General features: G+C 33.3%; 1 pseudogene; it reads left to right on the forward strand.

Moving 5' to 3' along the window:
- The first annotated feature begins 520 nt into the window (after positions 1-520).
- LOC116343723 lies at positions 521-2,485 on the forward strand (annotated as a pseudogene).
- Positions 2,486-25,723: the final 23,238 nt, after the last annotated feature.

The raw sequence follows: 25,723 nt of genomic DNA on the forward strand, positions 1-25,723 counted from the left end.
AACGAAGATGAGCGAAAATCCCGAGTATCGGTCACCACCAGCACTTCCACCAAAACGACATCGCACAAGTGCCAAACTTAACAATTTGAACATTACACCGCCGTCTAGTCCGATACTAAGCGAATCCATTAAAACGCCAATAAATGATTTATCTAGTCGAAGCATCAACAATAACGCATTTAACAACAATCGGAATAAATTGGAAAATAATATTCAACCAAAAATCGATCATATTCCACCAACATCACCCTCATCAAATTATGTGCAAATTTCGACATCAACTATAAATTCAGCTGCTGCTGCCGAAGCGTCCAAACAAACAAATACCCATCAATAATATCACCATCGAAATTAAAAGGCAATATTGTAACGGTGTCGAATAATGTGTCTGAATCGAGTGCAGTGAATAACGACGTAAGAGTGATTTATACGAACGTTAACATTTTAAATACGACTAACAATCGATCCTCGTCGTCTGACGAGAATCACATTCAATTGTATGACAGTAGATGTGCTAATGATGTTAATCAAAAATCCAAAAATTCAATTGATCAAATCGAATGTGATACGAACAATGAACACACTGCTAAGGATAACAACCGATGTACCAGTACAGTAAAACAAAACAGTAACCAATTGATTAACAATAATAATAATTCGATTAATGATAAAAATACCGATGACTAACCAGAGGATATTGTGGTATTACGACGTCCTCCTCAGGCTTCATCTAACAATAGCTTGAAGGTGCATATTTTCATCAAATAATATTCATTACACGCTTTTTCATGGAATTTGGGCAACTAAACTATCAAAAATTTGTAAAATTTTATCCTACACATTTCTATTTCATTAAATTTGACGCAATACTAATCTTTTCATTTTTTCCGATAGATTGACTCCGGCAATGGATCATCATCAAAAGGCGTTCAATCGGTTTTGATTGAAGAGATCGATGTGCAAAAATACTTAGTTTTCTAAAAAGATGGAGAAGATGGGCCTGATGTCAAAGGTGGCGAACTGGATACATTAATTATTCATGCAACAAAAGTACAGAAAATCTCCAAAAATGGTAGGTTGATCCGTTTTTTTAAGTACCCCTCTTCCTTATATTTCCATTATGACAGCCATCCTTCAATGGAGTTAGACACCAACTATGTTTGTTCAGCACACCATTTAATTACACATGTTTTATTGTCTTTTTTCTCTCTTTTGGTCGTCTCACACGCTATCATGATCACTACATCCACGTAAATGATAACGCACACACAGAGAATTATCTATTAGTCTGGAACAGAATGGTACAGATCTCCTCTCACTTCATTTTGCTTAAATATTCATTTCGATCTATTTAGTTCCAGATTTATGTGGCTTTGATTTGAATTTCGCATTTTCGAAATTTTCTAAATGTTTTCTTTTCGTATTTCAGCATTTGGTGAAGCATCACTTCATTGGATTTAATAGAGAAACTTACGAATCGATACTCAATATTCTGTTGCCAAATCAATAAAACAAAACAATAAGCAGCTAAGGAATCATTTTCGTTACTCGTGCGAGTTGTCAATGATCTAACGTAAGCTTCTTTCTTCGATTTAATCGAAAAAAAAACAAATGATTATTTTTTTCTTAAATATATGACAGTGCACCGGATTTAGCACCACACATTCTTGAGCTAATCAATGAATTCGTGTATCAATTAGTTTGTTCGGGTCAATTGATGATGGCCAAAATGCTACGGAATTGTATTCTTGAAAAGGTACACACACACTAATGAAAAGTTTCCCCAGGAAAGCAAGTTAATATAATACTTTATCGTCCAATTCTCAATAGATTATGGTGTTTAAACATCAAAAAATGGTCTCCAATCAATCCAATACTCAGTGAAATTACAAACCCTCCATCTCTATTGGATCTCAAGTCGGCCGATATCGCCGAATAAATGACTTTATTGGATGCTAAACTATTCCAGAAAATCGAAATACCTGAAGTACTGCTATGGGCTCAGGAGCAATGCAAGGAAAGATCACCAAATCTCACTCGATTTACCGAACACTTCAAGAAAATGTCATACTGGTATGTTTTGGAATTCATTAAAAAAAAATATATACCTTTTAATCAAATAATTACAATTGCAATGTTCTATCGACTTTTCAGGGCGCGTTCGCAAATACTCAAACAAGAAAATAGCAAAGATCGTGAGAGGCATGTTATTAAATTTATAAAAATTATGAAACATCTTCATAAGATCAACAATTATAATTCATATTTGGCTTTGCTGAACTGGATTCAGCCCCAATTCGAAGTTAAAATTTCTTAAACAATGAAATTGATTGACGGTATCATTGAATGATATTTAATGTTCATTTTTAGATTGGAATGGCATCTAGAATGGCATAAAACAATAACCGAAGGACTGAAAGAGTACTGTGCTTTAAGAGACAGTAGCTCAAGTTTTCGAGCTTATCCGCAAACTTTTGCGCTATAATTGTATTTATACTCGCATAAAAGGAATGTTGAATCGTTAGACGAATGGATTTGCATGCAGAAATAAGAGAACAACACAATGGAATGATTTGGGTTTATTTTAAAATCATCAGTGTATGAATGTTTTTGTATTGTATCCATTGTTTTAGTCAAACAATTTATGTTTTGATGGAATTTGTAACTAAAAAAAAGTGATACAAGAAATGACTTTGGTCATGGAATCACCAACATTTTATGTGCGCCAAAAATATACTTTGATGCACCATTCCAAATTCAACTATTTGAAGAAAAAAAAAGAAGAAAAATCCGACGATCAAAGTTATACTGATTTTCAGTTTTTTTTTAAATTGTCAATGAAAAATTAACATTAAACACATGAAAAATAAACAAAAAAGAATAGCCTCTAGTCCATTTATTATATTGTGTGTAGTTTGAATAATTAAAAACAGAATGGATTTAGAAAACAATACCAAAACCAGAAGTTATAATTTAAAAAAAGAAAAGAAATTTGGTTAAAGATTGAGAGAGTTCACATTTGTAAAAAATTGAAAAGACAATGGAATGTGGAAGCAAAGCAGATGTTTGGCTCAAAATGCAATTTAATTGCAATTAAGTTTCGATTAAAAGTGTTTTTTAAAAGAAAATGAAGAAAAAGTTAACCAAAAGTGAAAATGAACTACAAACCAAAATTGAGATTAGGTCAATAAGTTCGAATAAAGTCGAACGAAAACAAAATATGAGAAACACAAATGCTTTTTTGTCAAATTCAATTTTCTTTTGAAACAAAACAGCTCATTTCAGATGATGTACAGTTTCATATTTATTTACATTGTAACCATTTTTTATTTGTCTGAATTAAATTTATTTGTTTTAACGTAATTTAAATCATTTTATAAACAAACATTTTTTTTTGTATTTAATTTGCAATGTATAAGTGTAATTTTATGATATTTTAGCATGAATTTATCGCATATTTAATTTAGATAAAATCAATGTCGCAAAATATAGCAATTCAGTGTTGTAGAGATGAAAAAGAATATGAATAATATTATGACCTGATAAACCATCATATTTATCAGCTTCAACGATTTCACAAAACAGTAACACAACATATCTTCACTTATGAATCGAATATGCACCAACACCGTACTTATTATCTGTCCAAACGAATATTAGAATGTAAATATGGTAGAAAATATGATCACATAATCTACCAGAATAAATTGATAAAATACCAATTTTATTTACCCATTCCAATGAAAAAAATCATGTTTTTTTCTATTCCGGTAAGTGGCGAAAATGTTGATCATGTGATTGGGAATTACAATTTAGGAATGGAACACAATGGTAAATGGTCCATTTGATTTAGTTCCTGAATTTTTATTTAAATTTACTTGGTATTAAGTATGAAGAAGACATGATTGAAAAGATTACATTATGCTAACGAAAAATCATATTTGCATAATAAATGTGAATTGTAATTTTTTTATTTAAATGAAATTGGAAAACAAGAAATAAGCTCCAGTTCAAGGACAGCAAATAGACAACGGGCTCTTATCGTTGATGGCAAGGCATTAAACCATTTGTTGGATCCAAGGTAATTCACCGTATTTTTATGGAATTTTAAACAAAACTCATCTAATTCATTTTAATTTCGTTTTTCATAACAATAGATTCAATTTAACTAGACCATTTCTTACATTGTGTCAACGTTGTTGTATTGGGCCTGACGTAGGCGTTGGCATATCGGGTCACGAGAGCATTCGATTTTACAATGTCGAGATTTAAATTTTTGGAGAAACTTTTACTCATACATGGTTTTTGGTCATACGATCGTTTGTCTCACATGATTTTGTATTTCTTCTACAAAAATACGGTAGGTTAAGGATCTATTGATATTAGAGATTATTTTTGTCTTGTACTACTACTTTCCATGAATTTTGTTTTGGTGGCTGCTATTTCGATTTACACGCGGCATCACTCTACCATTAATTTCAAGTTGAAATTTTCAACAAAGAGTCAAGGTTACGACCAAAAGACCCTCTGTCTGCGGCATATAAAATAAATAGGCGAAGCTATATTGCATTCAAATCAAAATTGCTTCTAGTGGCGTCATTCCATCAAGACACAAATAACCTGTGATCATCATAAAATGTACATTTTTATGTTTTTTTTTTTTAAAGCGTTCGTCTTTCTCGCATTTTGTTATCAAATGTACTGGTTTCTGGCACAAGCGATGATCGACCAGATGTATTTGATGCAGTTTAACCTAGTCTTTATGGCATTGTCACGACTTGTGATGGGTATGATAAAACAATACATGAAGATTTGCTCTTTTCAAAACCATATCTGTACAAATATGTAAGTAAATGGTGGCACAAATCAATACATTTTTCAGATTTCGAATATTTTTTTGTTTGCAAGTGAAATTGAAACTCTACGTGCAAATATTTGTTAAAGTTATTAGTCTATCGACATTAATAAGATCTACCAGTATAGAAAATGCGAAGTTTGCAAATACTTGAGTGTGAGAAAATATTCTATTCTTTGGTTTTCTTCTAGAATAAATGAACTTGGTTAATACATATATCAAAATATACAAAGAACTTTGTCGACAGACTATGTTCAGCTATGAAAGTAAATTTATTTAGTTATTAATATTCTATTTTTGTATATTTATTTTACTAAATTGTACAACAAAATCGCCTTAAATTAGCTTTACTATTTACATGAAAGCCAATATATCAAAAAATTACATTATTCACTAAGGTCTTGATTTTTCTTTTCATTTGTTATCACAAGATTCGTTATTGATATCATACTTAATGACCCACCAAAAATGCGTAAATTAAAATTCTCTATTTCTGTTTAACAATTGAATGAATTTTCATGTACCTGTTGGACGTAAACTGTGCGAATTTAACGTATTTTATTTTTATTATTTATTTATTCACCGTCTGATCACAGACTGATTTTATCACAATCATTTACAATATCATTTGCAATGAAACACTACCCGATCGAATACCAGCCGCCAGTCTTTTCGACTTCGGAGCAGCAGATATCGACTGTGTCCATATATATTCATAACACAATTTTTCTTAGTCTATTTCACCGAATATTAAATAACAAATTGTCCAATTTAACAATACTAATTCTAAAAATGCTTCGCGATGCTGATTCCAAAAATGTTTCTCTTATTAAATTAAAATTCCTACACGCCACGTTAAATGGTTGACTATGTGCATATTCAGCTGTAAACGTTCTTACTCTAATAAGTTCTGTATTTCTCAAATTTCTTTGGTTTACGTTATATTGTTGTCTTGTGTATACAATCTTATCTCTAAGCGAACGCGACACTATTTTACCTAATAAGAGATCATAAATTAAAAATATAGAGGCATTTATACGCCGTCTCCACAGCGGTTGAATACTTAAAACATCACATCTAAACTGATACGGTGGCAATACAAAATTCTCATCTCTTTGGTAAACAAATCTTAACGACCATATCACAAATTTTTTCTGAATTGACTCTATTCTATCGGAGTGTATACGGTGGTATGGTTGCCATACTATACTCGCGTACTCTAACTTTGATCTGACTAGCGCAAAATACAACATTTTAGCCGATTCAATCGTGAACTTATTCTTTAATGTGCGTTTTATGAATCCCATTGTCCCAAGTGCACTGGCTGTGATCGCATCGATGTGATTGACGAACGTTAGTCTTGTGTCGAAAATAACGCCGAGATCCCTGTGTAAATTTATTCGTTCAAACGTGTGTTGGCCGTTGTTGCTCGTATAAACGTAGTCGATTGCGTTTCCACCTTTTGAATACGTCATTACGAAGCATTTCCTCAGATTCAGATATAGGCTGTTTTCATCGCACCAGTTGCTCAGCTGATCAATGGCATTTTGGAAAGTAATGACATCAATAGGCGATTGGACCATTGTGATCAATTTAAGATCATCTGCGAAAAGTAAGACAAGTGCATTTGTTACGGTTTCGACAATGTCATTAATAAAAATAATAAAAAGACACGGCCCCAAGATACTTCCCGCAGGTACTCCTGATGACACAGTGAAAGTTCTTGACTTTCTTTCCCCGATTCCAACAAATTGTGTTCGTGCTGTCAAGTATCCATGGAACCATTTGACAAGTTGTCGGCCGAATCCAAAGTTCACCAACTTCCGCAATAATTTCCTGTGGTTTACACGATCGAAGGCCTTCTCAAAATCTGTGTACAGCACTTCCGTTTGACATTTTTTGACCATTGAGTCCATCGTGAAATTTACCATTTGGAGTAAATTTGTTGAGGTTGATCGATTTTTCACGAATCCATGTTGATTGTGACTGATTTTCGCATTAACAAATGTTTCGATTTTGCCATATATAACAATTTCGAACAATTTGGCTATTGTTGGTATTATCACGATCGGCCGATAATTCGATGCACTGCTTTTCTTTCCAGACTTGAATATTGGAACAATTCTGGAATTTTTCAATGCTGCCGGAACACATCCTTGATGCAAAGACTTACGAAATAGCATTGTTAACGGCTTTGACAAAGAATGCGCACAATTTTTCAGTAGTTTTGGTGAAATACCATCTGGGCCAGCTCCTTTGTTTACATTGATCGTTTGTAGTGCTTTCATCACGTCTACTTCATTGATGTCAATGTCAAACGAGATGTCACCGCACTCACTCAGCAATTGATCCAAGTCGATATTGTCGCTCTGTGTATACTGATTTTCGAAAAAATCAGCAAATAATTCCGCTTTCGATACGTCTGTGCTCGCAATCTCATTGTTGTATTCAACAATAGGCGGAATGTCACTTCTCTTTCTTCTGTCGTTTACAAATCGCCAAAAATGTTTTGGATTTGCTCTGATTTGCAATTGAATGCGGGTGATGTACGACTTGAACAACTGGCCTTGTAACTGCAAGAACGAATCTGTGATTGCGTTGTATTCGTCAAAGTTACCAGTTTCTCTTGCTTTTTTATACGCCTTTCTTCTGACATTTTTCATGTGTTTCAAGTGATTTGTGTACCACGGTGGATCAGTACTCTTTTGAATGGTGATTTTTGGAACAAATGAGTCTATTGCCTCGTGTAGAACATTGCCAAATAATTGGAATGCATTCTCGAGGTCATCAATTCGATTTATCCCCAACAAAATGTCACTTGCAATGAAGAATGCATTCATCGCATCGAAATCCGCCGAATTGTATGCGTATATTTCCGATGATTGCGGTGCTGTGGGTTCGTTTTCATCAAATGTCAATTCGATTTCAATTGCTTTGTGCCAAATGTCGGATTTAACCAATGGTCTTGTTGATTCAATCAACGACATTTCGTAGAACTTGTTTGTGAATACAAGATCCAAAACATTCCCGGCTGGATTAACGATATTCGACAGTTGGTGGAAACCACAGTCATACATTGTGTCAAATACAGCAATACCACCTTCTGTCGACACATTTGTTGGCAAAAAATAATCACCATCATCGGCTTTGACCCACTTGACACCAGGCAAACAAAGCAGGAAAATAAAAACTCACGTTGATAAATTGACACCAGCCTTCTAGCCATATACACATATTTTCTATTGCATACAATATCTAAATAGGTTCATTTGGGTTCATTCAGTTATTGAATTGTCATAGTGGGTCCATATCGATACAAAGCAATGAGGGAAAATAACGAAATCATTATGAAGCCATAATGCTTCAGTTCATATAAGATAATTCCACCAATTGGAAAAAAATCGCAGTTGTAGCATAAGGCCTAAATGTGTGTCGAATTAAAGTAGAAAGGTTTGAAATTTGATGAGCAAAAAATTAAATTGATTTTAAAGTTTGAAAAATAAAACACAACAAACACAATAATTGAGAAGAAATTTCGTTGGTCAAAAAAATCTCAAAACCCTTTCTGTGGTCATATGACACATTAATAGTGTTTATGTATAAATGATTGCATACAAACGACGGAGTGGTAGAGAGAAAGAGAAGGAACAATTGGCATGCCTCTACACAATGTCTGGATCAATGTCTCGTATGTCTGAATTCTGTGATATTTGATTTTTTTTTATGTATGTATATAAACAATATTGGCGAATACGTTAGAAGGTTGAGGGTCCACGTGAAATACAAAGAGAATATAGTCAGAATTCAGAATTTGTGTGCGCAACATATACAAACTCATTGAAAGGAGAAATCTAATAACAAATGATTCGATTCAATTCGATTAGTCGCTCCATTGAGTGTTTTGAACACTGTTCATTTATAGAATTCGTCCTATCTTGCTCTAAATTGAAGTTCAAAATTAATAAGTAATTAAATGAAAATATTTCGAAAATAAAGAGATACATTTGTATTAAAAAAAAATAAATTTGGAAAATCCACGAAAAAAAGAGTTTGATGTGTGCCTGCATTTAATTTATCAAAATAACAACTGGAGTGTGAAGATTGAGAAAAACAAAAATCGTGATCATTCTCATCAGTCATGTTGGCTAGCAAAAAGGGTGGTATTATTTCACTCGGACGACATCCATTCATCATATGTGCAATTATATTGTGTATTAAATGCAGTGTAGCTGTTGAAGTGAAAATTAGTCATTCGGAAGAACATATTGATAAATCTTGCACCGAAAAAAGTCCCGATCATATAAGTTTAATCAAAGACTCGTGTTACTGTATTAATATACTTGGGTTGGATATACCATCGACCGGTCATTGACGTCAAAAAAAAAACGTCAGCATGTAGCAAATTTTCAACCGACAGCATTTCTCAAAAGATCAAAATAACAGGCGAGGGACGGAAAAATTCATATTCACATATTTTTCTCGTTTTCGTTTCTGTTTCTCCAGAAAGAAAACAAGCCAATTGAAAATGTGTATGCTTACTTAGCAAGAAAAAAATATTTCCGTACTCTTTTTATAAATGCGGTCATTTTTGAGTAGCATAAGCCAATGTAACTAATGTTTGTGATAAAATACTGCAAATATCATCGTGGTCAAACGAAGTATGAAATTTATGAATTTAAAAAATCGACAACGTATGTTTTTTTGGAATGAAGTTTGAAAATTTCACTGTGAAAGAACCAATAATATGTCGGCAATTCCATATGAGATCGGTGACTATACCCGACGATATATCCGGACGATTTCATATGAAATTGCCGATGTATGAATTGAAATCATTCAAGTTTTTTGTTTTCGTTCGATGAAAAACAAAATAACAAATGACTACGATCATAATTCTTGATTTGATAAAAAATTGCTTATTAGTTCATTATTCTCTCTGTGTTTTAGAATCAAAAAACTACAAACAGTACTGCAACTGCGTGTGAAACTGGATGTAGATTGTGGCGACCTGCACTCAATTCTTCATGTAACATGGCATGTGTAAGTAAATTGGCAGTTACCCAACAGACTGGAATGGTTGCAACAGACTGGAATTGTTTAATGGGATGTAATAATGCAGTAACAGAGTACTTTGAGTGGCTTACAGCTGAAATCGGTACTCTGTCAGCTCCGGTAGTTTTGATCGACTCAATAACTTCGATATCACTATCGTTCACATGGAAAGTCCCGGAACATTTCTTTCAACTAATGAAGACAAAACCAAAGGTATTGTGGAATTATTTGATTCAATGGCGATACGATGAGTATGGAAATGACTGGATGACATGTGAAAATCAAAGTGTGAAAAACAGTTCAATGATACGAGTTGAACATCTCCAACCATACACAAAATATAGAGTATGTGACATTAATTTTATCAAAATGGTTTATAAATATATATATTTATTGAAGTTTTTATTTATAGTTCCGCATAGTATTGATAATATCTTCATTTCGTGAGATAGAACTTGAATTGTTTTCAAAACAAAGTTTGATGATCAAAACGGCCAAAGAAGATGCCCTACAATCGGACCAAGATATTGTGTTACAAGCCGGTACTGAGCCGTCGACTCTGATTCAAGACATTTTAGCATTTTCTAGCCAATACATATGTCTTATGTTAGTGATTTCTATAGCTGTATTGACTCTGGTTACATTTCTCTATCTCTTGGCCTTTCGTCGTAGCCAGACAGATTTAGAAAATGATTCGTGTAGCGCAGAATATCAAGATATTCCAGATGATAACAGCTACTGCTATATTGACGTGGAAAACTTTGAGGGTATTACAACACTTTGATTTTTTCAAATGGTATGAAAGGCATAGCAATACACCAAAATACGTTAATAAGACATATAATAGAAACCAATTGAAAAGAAGAAAAAATTAAAAAAAAACAATTTTATTTTATAAGCCGCCAGGTCAAAACAATTTTATAAATTAAATAATGCTCTAAAAAAATGTCAATTTGCACGAAATTGTACGACAAAAATTGTTTGTATCATTTTGTGGGATTTTTTTTTTCACCAAACAATTTATTTAATTTGTCAATCATCATTGACATTCGCATTATATTATTACTTTTTTTACAGAAAAAAACTGTTTTTGTAGTGATTTATATTAGCGCAAAAAAATCTTGAATAGCTTTAAATATATAAAAAAGACATATGATGAAATACAGGCAAATACAGTAGGTTCACATTACTTATTAAATCATTATTGTCATGTTCTTCATGCAACTCTTTCACCATATCGTTAAAAGAAGCAATCGTCTATAAATCCAAAATTTTACAAGTAATTTGTTTGGATTCAAGTACCCAATCGTGTTATTTCTGTGCCACGAGCACCTCAATTGTATATCGAATGATTGAATGCTGTAATGAAAATTAATGATTGAATGCTGTAGATCATTTTCACTGCTACAAATTAATAATTTCATTTCATTTCAAATTTATGGAAATTCAATTCAAATTTTCAATTTATGGAATTTCAAATTTATGGATTTCGCGTAGTAATTTTTGTCATGACTGAAGTAAGTAAAGCACAAATTGATTGAGACTTACGACAGAACTGGTCTAATTAATTTTAATTCTCAATTGTTTTGTTTAAGTAACAAGTGTTGCGTTGCAATGATGTTTTCATTCTGAAATAAAATATATTTTATGTTTTTCAAGTAGTATTTAATTTAGTTCTTAGTATCTTGAAAGTCAAAAGAATAAAAAGAGTATATGAGCCCAGCCAATTCGTTATTTAGAGAGTGAGATTTTTATTAAAAACATTTATTTCCATTTTTTAAGTCAGTGTGAATTTTATGTAAATGTTAAAGTTTTCATTTAATTATCCTGAGAATGAAAGTTGGTCACTGATGATATTGTAAAATTAACTTTGTAAGTTTTTGTCGCATCATCTTTTGGTTGGTTTTGAAGTTATGTGTTCGCGCCAGATGTATTCCTTTTATCCGTACATATTCTTTTAAAATGTATTTTATCAAATAAAGTTTATGATCACGGTGTTGTGAAAAATCTGCATCAGAATATAGATTTTCAAAATCCAAACTTGATATGATTGCTCGTTCAATTGTAGTCTTTGAAAATTGTCCTTTTAGGATTTCGATTTTGAGAAAGTGGTCAGCTACTGTACAAATCTCAAAAGTACTTTGGCACGGTCTTGTGGTATTAGTACTGGCTAAAAATGCTTGCCGTAGTTTTGTGGCGGTAATCAAAACTGATTTGCATTCCTCACAATTAAGTCGATCTGAATTTAAAATTTTCCATTCAATTATGCCCGAAATGTGCGCAACTGTTAGATTGCTCAAATCAGTCAAATTGTTACTTTCTAAGCGTTGAATATCAGCAAGCTGCTTATTTAGAGCTTCAACTTCTTCATCATCGCGAAATTTTTGTATATCCTATAAATGAGACACACATTTTTTTTTTCTAAAAAGGTATTTCCGACTAGAATGCTCAAACGTTAGCGAGTAAAAATTTATGTCTCTACCTCTATTGTGTATGTATCGACTGCGCTCTTTTTAGAGGGCCGGCGAGATGATACATGTGAAATATTTGTGTATGGATTATACGCAAAAACTGGCCCCAAGTCAGTACAGTTACCACTTTTCGAATATAGTATTGCCGTATTTGCCATTATTTTTCTCATTGATGCTGTAAACTGTTGACACGTTGGATTATTATTGCTGCCACAGAGAGATCGAATTTTCCCAAAAAGTATCTAAAAGTATAAAAGACGGTTTCTAAGATATGATTCAATAAATGTTCTCATTCCCACTAAGTTTACTATTTACTTCCAAATGATCTTGTGACATCGTGTGCGTTGCAATCTTTTTCATCGCCTTCTCATTTACAATGAGCTTGTTGTATATTTGTGTCAATGATTGAATATTTACCACAAATCCCTGAAAACCAGTTTTGACAGAGCTCTTGCAAAGTTGAATTTTTTTACCATTCTCAAGTAATTGCAAGCTCTTCAGATATTCAGACCCATCGTTGAATAATTCAAAAATTTGTTGAGCATTTATGGGACTCATAGGATTCTTCAGTGGGTTTTCTTTGTTGTCATTGTTGCTGTTAAACACATCGAACAAATCATTTATCATGCGTATGAATTTTATTGTGGCCTCAGCTCCGAAAAATTCTGGATGACCTTGATTCATTAAGAACTCCATCGCTCTAGCTGTGGATGCGCTTAATGTTTCGACTGCGAGCTTCACTTTCATTGGATTTGCCGAGTAATCAATATGAGCTTGAGTGAGTTTATGACATAGCGCAAAGTTTCTTTTATCCTTGAAATGCACCAATTTTTCAAAGTAATACCACTTGATTTTGTTGCCATCAGCATTAAAAAAAACCTTTTTTAAGGCCAAATTGTTTCTGACAAGTTTTATTACGTGACTAAAATCAAATAAGATCCGAATAACTTTGCCTTTCAGCTGGAAAGAGGCATTGAAATCATTTGAAAACACGTCTAAATTCGATCCCAAGAGTGTACACATGGCTGGATTTGTTCTTAATCCGTCAAATACAATAGATTCTACTTCGACTCCACATTCAAAAATTTTCTCAATTACCTTTTCTATGAGAAGCACTTTGGTTGGTGCATCCATCGTCTTATTCACAAAATAATAGGCAATAGGCAATCGGATATTATTGTTGCAAGCACTAAACATAAAAACAAGAGATTCACAGGCAACATCTGCCGTTTTTGGATCCATCCCTGGAAAGTTTTCAAATCCAAGCATTTGATCGTTTACGAATTGGATATGTTGCCTTATTCCTACTTCATCAAACAAAAGTGCCCCACATAGCTTTTGTCCATTTTCAGTCATTTCGGCAACCCTGCGCCGCAAAATATTCAGACTATGGTCCATGATACCATGTTCACAATTGATGTCGGAATTTGCATGCCAGTCTACAATTGTTATGCTATGAGGCAGATGATTGTTAAATTCACTTCGAATATAACGATACGCAGCTGGTGAAGTGTTTTTCAGTGTTATTGCGAAATTCCGAACATTTTGAGAGTACGATTCGCGATGGCGAATTCCAAGCGCCAAACAAGATAAGATTTCTTTCTGTTTTTGAATCTATAAAGAATAAAAATATTCGCACAATATTGAATTTTACCTTATTTTTTTTTTAATAATTTTGTTTAATTCAGTAATTCAAATGACAAATTTGTATTCGATGACTTCAATTTTATTCTTCAGCAATGCCATTGGGGAGTTTTTGGTGGCTAAAATTTAAATGGATCCACTTGTTTCATTATCACTTCCAATAATATATCGTTTGACAACATAATGTGAACATAACAGAATACATTGAGTTTTCAATTGCAAATCTGACAGTGTTTGACAGTACTGATTTCAGCGCTACCCATGACAACAATGCTAACTACAATGCTTTGTACATATAATATGTCAAACCGAATTCAACGATATTTGTTTATATTCAATGTGACAATGCAAAAGGATTTCTTGAAAATTATACGTAGAGTGCATGAAGCATCGTTTGGACAATCAAATTGTTGTAACAACGATTTTGAATTGATATATTCCCAGTTGATTTTGTGACTGCCTTTGTTTTAATTTCGAAATAATAAAGCGCTGATAAAATGTACAGTGAATATTCGATCTGCAACATATTTGGTATTTATAATGGGTTCCTCACTACTGTTTTATTTGATTTGTGATAAAAGTGTTTGATTATATTGTGTAATCTATTTGGTGCAGTTTTGATGCGATTATCAAGAAAACAGCCGGTTCTGTTGATCAACTCGAGGTGATATTTTGAAATATCATTTGAAATGTGTTTAAATCGAAACTCATTATTTCATATCATTTTCAATTTTCAAGGAAAACATCTCAATACTAAACATGCATTGAAATGGAAGAATGAACGGGGAACATCACATGGGGGTATGATTTAATTGAAAAATAGAGTGAATTCATTGTATAATGTTTTTGTTCTTCTAACTCCATAGAACTTTGTGGGATGTTTAGCGTATGAGTGCCTGATTCGTTGAAAATACCACCGAATGTAAAGAATGTCAACTAACAAAGAACTGCATTGAATTATAAATGAGATAAAACAAATATTATAACAATTAGTTAGCATAGCCTTGACTATAATATTTTTTTGGGTTTCGAAACACTACAATGGTAGTAGGGAGGATCTGAGCCCGTAGGTGAGTATAGTTTTTAATTTTAAAAAGAGATATTTCACATACAATTCTATTGATACTAATGTTTCTGAATATTACTGAAACAACACATAAATCCGGTTCCAAATATGACTGTGAATGTGTGCCTGTTAATGGGTGAAATTACTTCACAAATTGTATGAACAAGTACGTGCCACAATTTCAAATGCAATGTTGGTACATCAAAGAATTTCCATTGAATTAATCAAATTTCCTTTCATTTTCAGAGTGACTGAGGCATATTAATTAGATTACTCATCATTAATGATAGCCAAAAAATGCAGATGAAAATAAATAAGAAATAATATCTAGATCGATTTAAGATCACCGACTATCATCATCCGTTCATATTTACCTCTTCATTATCGTTGACAGCAAAAGCCACAAAATCCGTTTGATATTTTGAGTTAACTTCTTCCAGATCAGAAACTTTTTCTTTCAAAATTTGTATTTCGTCCAATTGTTTCGAGATTATCTTTTGTAATTGAATTTCAGTTGATTCTTTTTCCCTTTCAAGCCCAGCATTTTCCAAATTTATTGTATGAGTCGCATGAAGTTCCGTTGATGTTTTTTCAGCCGGTACGTTTTTTGGTGTTGGAAAAATTGTGGGCAGTGCTGAATTTTTCAAAACATATTTATTCGATTTGATTTCGAAACATTCTTTTGTAAAATGTTCAATACAAATTAAATTTCCGCCAGTACATTGAATATTCTCAAGTGATTTATACCATTGTTGTTGACGAATATCTTCTTTGGGTATTCTATATAAATTGGAGCAGAATTTTGAAATTGATTTTCACAAAAAAATAATCTTTGTTAAGTTTTACCTAAACATATGAATGCTCTTATCATCAGTACCGAGACTATTTTGACACGAAATAATTTTACAATATCTCTTCATCTTTACTAAATAATTATTGTAACTAACTTGCGCAAAAAATTCGATTCAAAACCTCTTTTCATTCGATCAAATGCGAACGGTGCAAGCCACCAGATGGCGTTGTTATACAATCTTATTCTTTCTTAATCTTCTAGAAAATTTTTCGCGCGAATTTAGTACCTGTCAAAATTGTTCGTACCATTTCATTTATTTAAAAAAGTTCAATCCGAGTAGACATACATTTCGATAGCGTCACTATTAACACGTTTTCAACGGTTCAGAATCATCGATTTATTCAAATCTATCAATCATAATATTACAATAATCATATAACATTTTTAATTTGAAATATCTTTTGAATTTTTTTTTAAACAAAAATGATTGAATTCGGCGTTGAAGGAATTTTTGGCCGAAAAACTCTTGGTGGAAAGGTTTTTTATTTGATAAAATGGCAAAATTATCCATCATCGCAAAATTCATGGGAACCAGCAGAAAATTTAAATGGTTGTGAAGAACTTATTGAAAATTTCGACAAGCAACAAGTCCGCCGTATACTGGGTAAGTTGAACAACATTGAAGAAAAAAAAAGAATTTTTTGTAAAACACTAATACCATTAAATAAACACGCTTTGATTTAGGTGCACGACGAACTCAGGACGATCGAATTGAATACTTAATCGAGTACAGAGACACGTGGCCAAACCGCGTGGTTTCATCTGCGTCTACAATTCAAAACTGGCCGATTTTGCTTCTAGAATTCTTGGAAAAACATATTAAAATGGTTGGCGACAAAAGACGCGTTATTTTCGACAAAGTTGAAGAAACACTAAACATCCCAGGCGAACCAATTCGCGTCACATGTAAGTGCCATTAAATAAATACATAAAATTGAATACATACATAATTTGTTTAGAAAAATATTTGTTTATTTATTTTGACTAATCCGTCCCGCTAAAAAATTCGACATTTCAGATGCAACTAAAGTCACGGGACAGTTGAATTATTGGTTTGAATGGCCGCAACAAAAAGGTCGCTTTTTCACGAACGAAGGTTCTGTGTTTCAAAAAATTCAATTTTTGGAACAGCATCTATGCGAGGATGATACAAACAACCAAATTACCCAACTTTTGACTGACAAATCGGAATGTTATTTTAAAAAGACATGCGGTGACTACGTGATTGGCGTGCAAATGATAACACGAAGTGGAGCTGCTGCACTTACTACTTTAACGAAATTGAATTTGGAGAGATGTTTTAATGAGAAAATTTATTCATTATCAATTTTCAGACATTTTTATTACAAATTGAAGCAGTAACCAATTCAATGTTTTACTGTTTATTGATCGTTCGTATTAAGAATAATATTAGATCGATCGTTACAATTGAAAAAAATGTTTTTTTAATTTTATTTCTCTTTCAATTATACTAATTGTTGAGTTTTGTACTTGTTCTTAATTAAGGAATAAAATCTTTTAATAGGAAATTATTGTTTATTTAGTAAATGAATGTTTAGTTGGAAATGAAAATTATTTCAGTTGTCACGCTCGTCCTCCTTTTTTTTGCTTCGATTGCACGGCGTTCTTCATTTTCGATATTCCGGGCGGCGCTTCGCAGCACATTTGCTAAGCCAATTTCCATTTCGAATATTGATTGTTCGATGTCACTCAGGTCCAAATTTAGTGTAAACGTACGGTTCTCGAAATTATCCTCAACACAAGCACCACTGTCGATCTTTTCACGTCCGAACGCAGCATTTACACGAACGTCAATCGTTGAAACGTTCATCTTTGGCTGATGTGGTTGTTCAGCTGCTTTTTGTTGTTGTTTTGCTTGTTGTGGTTGTAATGGATCAACCAAGATTGGACCAACCAATGGATAAACATCAAATACATGTTTATGACCATACCAGGTGATACGGATGCCGAATACATCAGCGTAATTGCAAATCTTGATTTTGCAAACCACCTTCTCCATGATTGCATTCACGGCGTTGCGATTGAACGAAATGTCACCTTTCTCATTGAGTTCGAATCGACTGTTGATCTTCAAAACCTTTTCATAAAATACCAGAGACAAAACTGGCTTGTTGTCATTGTTCACGATCGTAATGTGTCGCTTTATTGGTCGAGATGTAGCGAAATCGAGAGCAAATTTACCAGATTTTCCCACGAACGCATCAATTGTTGATAGCCATAACGCAACGCTACCGATTTCAACCTGACGATCAACATCTTGTACAACAAAGCAATCGTTAACGTTTTTGAATTCCATTTTCAACATATTTTGCATGGCAAAAACCGTCGTCGACGTGAAACGAGATTGCGATGTGAACACGAAGTTTTGGCATTCATTTGAATGCCCATTGACTTTATCACATGACGGGCACCGTGATTTCTTCTGTGGTTCCGGACAATTGGCCGATTTGTGGCCGGGTTGGCCGCAATTAAAGCATAGCACATCGCTCATTGTGGACTGTAAAATATAAATAACGACAAATAACATGTAAAATAAACATTGTACAATAAATAACTGTAGACAATAAATTTTTGTTGTTGTCAGCGATACACAGATTAATCGTGCGACGCATAAAATAAAATGACATGTAAAAAAACATACGGTTTGTCTGTCTCGTGAATACGCTCGTTTCATTAATTTTCGATTTCGTTTTCGCTTTATGATTCCGTCTTGACAGTGAATGACTATTGAATATTAAATTTATTTCAATAAGTATTTTTCTCTCAAAAACATATCTTTCATAATATTCGTGTTTATAATAAAAAAATAGATAAATATTTTACCGCTTTTCTTCCTCAGGTTCTGAAAAATGTGCCTTCTTCTCTACTGCTGTCAAATTATGATGTCTTATACATGAAATAGTTTACTTAATTTCGTTTAGGTGATGGCAGCACAAAACAAAACAAAATGATGTTTAGTGTTACCATCACAAAAATGAAACGAAATAATCCAGAGACGAACATATCTTGACAGCTGTAGAAAAGGCACACACGTTTTACATAAAATAAACACAAACTAAAAGAAACAGAAAGGGTAAAACATTTGATTTTTAATATATACTTGAATATTTAATAGGAATATATATTTTAGATAAAATGGAAACAACACGCACGTTAAAAATAGTTTTGAATCGCAACGATGTGGAAAAATATATAAAATTATATGAAAACCGTGCTAAAAGAGCCGTGAAAAACAATCGTTTTGACGAAGCACCCGCAAAGAGAACGAGAAGTCAAACTAAAAATAATAAGATAAACGAAAAGACGCCACAGAAAAAAAAAGATACCAAAATAATAACCAAAGGGAAGGGCATTCAACCGAAAACTGACGAAAAATTGAATTATGATGTACCAGCAATGAGGACTCGAAGCCGAGCGTTAAAAGATCACACGGTCGAGCCACAAACTAACGAAAATTCACAATTTGAAGCGAACCATTCACTTTCAAAGCGAATCGACAATCGAACGTTGAAAAATAGTTCGAACGAAGTTAATATAGTTATGACGGAACAACGCAAAATTACCAATCGTAGGATATCTACGCGACCGAAAATTCCCAAAAATTCACTTGCTTTGATGCCACCGTTACACAAATATCAACTTGTATGGGCTTATATCAAGGGTTATGCATCGTGGCCGGCTGTAATCGAGGAAATAACACCAAAAGGAAAATATCGTGTTCACTTCTTTGGTGATTATACGCGCGCTGACGTTACACGGCGATACATTACAAATTATTTTGAAGGATTTCAACAATTTTCTTCGAATTTTGGTAACATAAAATTAAGAAAAGCCGTAGAAGAGGCGAAATATTTTTTATTTGGAGAAGAAACAATTGATGAATGCTACGTATGCAAAATGTTAAATTATAAAAATGAATTTCTACGAACGAAAAAATAATTTTGTAACGAACGAAACGTTTTTTTTTTAAACGGATGATAAATGAAAAAAGCAGTGATGGTTTTTTCCTATCTGAATAGCGCTAGCTATTCGCAGCGTCTGAACAGCATTGCTGCCCAGATGCTGAATCGAAGCGGTTGCCGCACGCGTTTTGTACCACACAACATATTGTCATATAGTCTAAGTAACCAGTGAGCTCAGAGAGTATGATACACTAATACCATAGTCAGCATACAAACGCATGTCGAACAGAGAACGAACGCGAACGTATATGCTCTGTGTGGTACAAACGAAGTGTGTTGCGCGTGCGGCAACCGCTACGATTCAGCATCTGGGCAGCAATGCTGTACAGGCGCTGCGAATAGCTAGCGCTATTCAGATAGGAAAAAACCATCACTGGAAAAAAGTCATACATGCTAACTTGTTTAAATAAATTATAAAAAAAATTAAAAATGAATTTATAATTTAATCAATAGATAGCGCTAATTACATATGTCACATTGATATCTGACAGGTGAAATATGCCTAAGCGATTATTGTGATATTTTTGTGCAAGTTTTTTTGTAGTTTTATTTATTTGTTTTATAATTATATATATTTTTATTCTTTAATATATCTTTCTACCTATATCTACTGTGATATGGATAACGACGAATTAAGTAAACAATTGTTAAATGAATTTAATGCCACGATAAATACGAACGAAGAATCAAATTCCAATAACGAAAATAATACATCACGAGCGAACAAACATAGCCATTTCAATGAGCATGGGCTTTTAATATTTGAATTCATTTGGATTGAAGGATTGCGTTCCGGTTCTCGCTTAATATGGGTGCCAGAAGAAGAATGTATATATTATGCGAACGCAATCAGTAAAAAGCATAATGCTACTGCATATACTTGTTTTGATGAGGCATGTAAAGCACGCATTTTGGTTATGGCCGATGGTACCGCAGGTAAAGATATGCGCTCGCCAACTCATTCATCGCACGGATCTTTATATAGGGTGTATAAAGAAAGAACTTTATATACCTGGATGAAGGAAAGATGCCGAACTGCTCCAGCGTCAGCAGTTCGGGATATTTACAACGAAGCGGTTATGAGGTAAGATTAACGATCGATATGTTAAAATTACGAACGATATTTTACTAATGAATTTTTTTCTTTATAGATGGAATCAAGACCAGAAATGTACCGGCCCATTCCCCCACAATTTTGAAAAATATGAACGAACTTTAAGGGATCTACGACGGACTAGATTTGGAAAATCTCCAAATACTCCACAGGAGATAGAAGAAGAATTTGATAAACCAGAAATATTGATCAGCTTGGGACAATCATTGTATCGAGATACTGGTGCGATTTACAGTGGAATACAAATAGAAAATGGTTTTGCAAATTGTATTTTTTCTTCGCCGCATTCAATATCGCTCGTAAAAACGCAGCTTAAACCAAACGAACGTTTCTTCTTGATGGACGGTACGTTCCGTATAACACCGCGGGGTTCGTTTCAACAGGTGCTAATAATTCATGCTAAATATGGAATAAAAGTATGTACCCGTACGAATGATATATATTATACAGGGTGTCTCACGAAATAGTGCCACTCTTAGGGGGTGGGAATTGGGTTTTTCAAAATTCCCACCCCCTAAGAGTGTCACTATTTCGTGAGACACCCTGTATACGAACGTTACTTAATTTTTTCGGACGATTGTATTATTTCTTAATGTTTTCAGACATATCCATTGGTATGGATTTTAATGACAAGAAGAACCGTTGAATCGTATATCGCAGCATTGAATTTTGTCAATCAAAATTTAATAATGTTAGAAGGAATGGGAATTATTATAGATTTTGAGAATGCAATGAGGGCAGCATTGAAAGCAGTATGTCCCAATCTTCCAGTGCTTGGCTGCCTTTTTCATTATATGCAGGCTCTCGTTCGAAAAATGAAATCGTTTACGTCGTTACATGAATTAATCCGAACGAATGATGATGCAAAATTCTTATTTCGAAAATTTCAATCTCTGGCACTCCTGCCCGCAGATTTAATTAAAGATGGATTCATTTTACTTTTGCGTGAAGCCTTAGACATATATAAATATGTCGAATTTGCACCATTTATAGAATACTACAAGAATCAATGGCTACTCAGAGTAAAACCAATACATTTTTCTGTTTTTAAAAAAGAAACAAAAACCACTGGATCGGCGGAAGCATTTAATGGCAAAGTAAACAAATCGTTTCGCACACACGGAGCATTCTTTCAATTTGTCGAATCCCTTCAAAAAGAGGAAGCCGCCAAAGCTGACCAATTCAGCCGAGATGTTGCCGGCGTTATTCAGCCGGATAGACGAAAAATGTTTTATAAAAAACGCTCGGCATTAATTAAAAAATATTCGATCGAATTGGAAAAGAAAGTAATAACTGTTGGTCATTTTCTGAGTATAATGGCAAACATTAATAATGACATTTTATGCGACGAAAAAAATATGTTTGTGGACGAAATAGACATTAGGATTATGAACGAAACTGAGCTCATTGAAGGTGATGATGGCCCAGGCATAGAACTAGACGATTCCGAAGAAGATTCATCAGCAATTTTGACTGAAAATAGACCCGAACGAATTACAATAAGAAGAAATTTACGTACAAGAAGAGAAAAAACTTTAACTCAAATAAATGATACGAGCGAAATTATTAGCACAAGATCAAAACGTACGAGTCCTCAAACAAGTGGAGGGACTGAAGAGCCAGCTCGAAAGAGATTGAAACGAATAATTGTTCAAAAAAGTGATGCGATTGATGTTTTAACTGAAACAGGTATTATTTACTGATTTTATATCATAAAATCTATGAAACTAAATAACATAAGTATTATTTAAAATAAATAGGTTTACCACGAACGGCTAAGACATCGAAACGAAAAGCTGCGCAAACAACGATCGATTCTCACGTACGAACGACATCAAACCGAACAACTGTTCAAGAAACTGAATCCATTGAAGTACCGAAAAGAAGACGAATGAAAGCACGAAATCATGGACATCAACAGACAACGAACGATGAGTCGGGTTCGAACGATGATACGGACGTCTACGAAATAATGGAACGTATAAGTCGTAATGGATCAACGATAATGAAACTTCGTAAAAGGTTCCAGGAATTTGAAAAAGAAGAGAACTTGACGATCGATCCAGATAGTTTTAAATGCATAATTTGCTGCGAGCGAAAGAAAACGACTATATTGTATCCATGCTTGCATCAACATACATGTAGCCCATGCTGGATTATGTGGAAAATACAGCAAATAAACGCAATACCAATCGAATCAGTAATGGTAAATGTAAAGCCTAAATGCCCTGTATGCCGACAGGGTGTTGATGAATTCAGAGAAGCAAAAAACTAAAGTAACGAACAAAAATTAATTTGCAAAATACGACCGATGAGAAACACTCATTTAATTTAACGAACGTATATAAATGTTATTTAACTTGACGATCGGTGTTATTTCCACTTAAAACTATTTATTTAAAAAAATCTTATTATTCTTACCAAAATAAATAATCTCAGCAAACTTTCAGAATTTTAGCTTTTTGTGAAAAAAAAATACCCTGTGCAAATTTTCACGTCATTACGATATTATACAGGCATTGGCTCTATATAAAAATCCATATTTTTGAGAGAAATCTACTATGTTTTATTACCACACTTTTCATCCTAGAATTAAATTCCGGGAAATATTTAGAAGGAACTAGGGATTAATTCCGGAGATAATTACGGGGACTTATTTCTCAGGGATTAATTCATACACACATGGCCAGGAATTATTACACTAAAAGGTAGGTTTTATTTCCTCAGGAAGTAATCCGCAGCGCCAGCCGAATCCACACTGGAATTACTTCACGCTGAATCAAATGAAGAAGAGCCTAGTAATACCAGCAATCAGCAAACTCCAAACACAAGCATTCTCCAACGTTACAATTATACGCCAAATAGAGCCAAAATGTCAGCAAAGCCAACAAATCTCTTTGTTTCGAAAACTATGATTCAAAAATGATTTTTCTATGACAACAACAACATCAATCATTTATTTTTTTTTTAAATGAAATTTTTATTTTCGCTCCTTTTTTGATAACTTAACATAAATAAAAGATATTTCTTCTCATATCATTATGAAATAAATGAAGTAAAGGTAGATCTTTCAACATTAAAGAAAATATTCAATGTGAAAAATATTTTATACAATAAAGATATAATAATTAATTTAATTTCCATATACAATAATTCATTACTTCCATAAAAGTCACTCTAATTGGCCGAAAAATGGTCCAGCATAAGGTAAGGTTAATTTAGTATTTGTTCCAGACTTTTCCACCAGACCCAAATAGCTTAAAATTAAGAAGTCGGTGGGCCGGAATAATTGAATGGGTTGTTTAATATTTGTGTGGTATTTTCTTCTATATGTTTTCTTCGGTTCTTCAGTGTAATTAAATCCATCGGGCATTATAATATTTTGGTGTTTGATTTTCCAATGTTTCAAGTAGTCGTATTTTTGTTGAAACGTTGCCGAACATTTTCTCGCGGCACATTTAATTTTTTTCACCTCTGTGTGTATTTTTTCATGACGAAGCAAATTATTGAGATTTACTTTTATAAAAACTCCACAAAAACAACACAAAAAAACTTTCTGTTCTTTATTTTTATTTTTTCTTTCGACAAACATTTTTCAAATGTCTAAATAACATATTATTTTTAAATTCATATACTGCTGTCAAGCTGTCAGTATACAATGTAAGGTATTGATAGTTTTGAAAAGCAACCGAACAGATGGCGTTGCGGTTAGTGAGGGTAAAATACATGCTTGTCCTAAACCGATGAAAAAATCATACAACTTCTTATAGTAAAAAAAAGCTAAGGATAAATGAATTTCTGATTTACCTTTAAATGTGATGCGGATACCTGCTTCGATCCCATTGGCATCTCATCATAAGATCTTAGCATTCGATTGCGCATTTTTAATACACTATGTATTCCATCTTGCATGAAAAATTCCGCGTCTGGTTTGTATACCATCTGATGTCTCATTGCCGCCAGTAGTCTTGTATCGCCATCGGATGAAATCCCGTGAACTGTGATACCACATCTGAAATTGAATTAATTTTGAAATTTTTGTAATAAATTGTGAATATGTTGCTATAATTTTTAGTACCGTTTTAGTTCTCGAAATGTGAAATTCCATCTTTTAATTACATCCACAGTTTTGAATTTATTGTCAGTGCCGAATAGCTGTAATATGAATGGTGCGACGCCCTCTTTCAACGGTATGGCCATTACGATGTAGACAAGGGTCGATTTACTATGTTTCATAAATTCTGTAATTTCATCTTGATTTCGTGCTGTGAATTCATATCTTTTTGGGCAACCAGTTATTTCGTCAAACGGTAAAGCAATCCCCACAAGTTGATCCGACGTTTGATCGTATGTAACTTTACATACAATGCCAGAAGCGTCCTCACATAGCCAGACATCATTACCTGCGTTTCGCTCTGATAAATAATTTTTCAACTCTTCACACCGTAATTCTCCTTCAATGATACATTTTTTTGTATCATTAATGCACCGTACTGAAACATTTCGAATACAAATATTTAATTTAAATATTTACACACTTATATCGCTAGTATTAGCTTTTAGCATTTGCGGATTTTTAGACATAAATAGTCCAAAAGGACTAACTATTAGTCCCAAGGGATTAAATAATTTTTTTATAATAAATAATAAATATTTATCACTGAAATTACTCCAAATATGATTAC

This window comes from Contarinia nasturtii, unplaced genomic scaffold, assembly GCF_009176525.2.
Source record: "Contarinia nasturtii isolate CC-2019 unplaced genomic scaffold, AAFC_CNas_1.1 Cnas_scaffold_1037, whole genome shotgun sequence".
Classification (NCBI taxonomy): Eukaryota; Metazoa; Arthropoda; class Insecta; order Diptera; family Cecidomyiidae; genus Contarinia; species Contarinia nasturtii.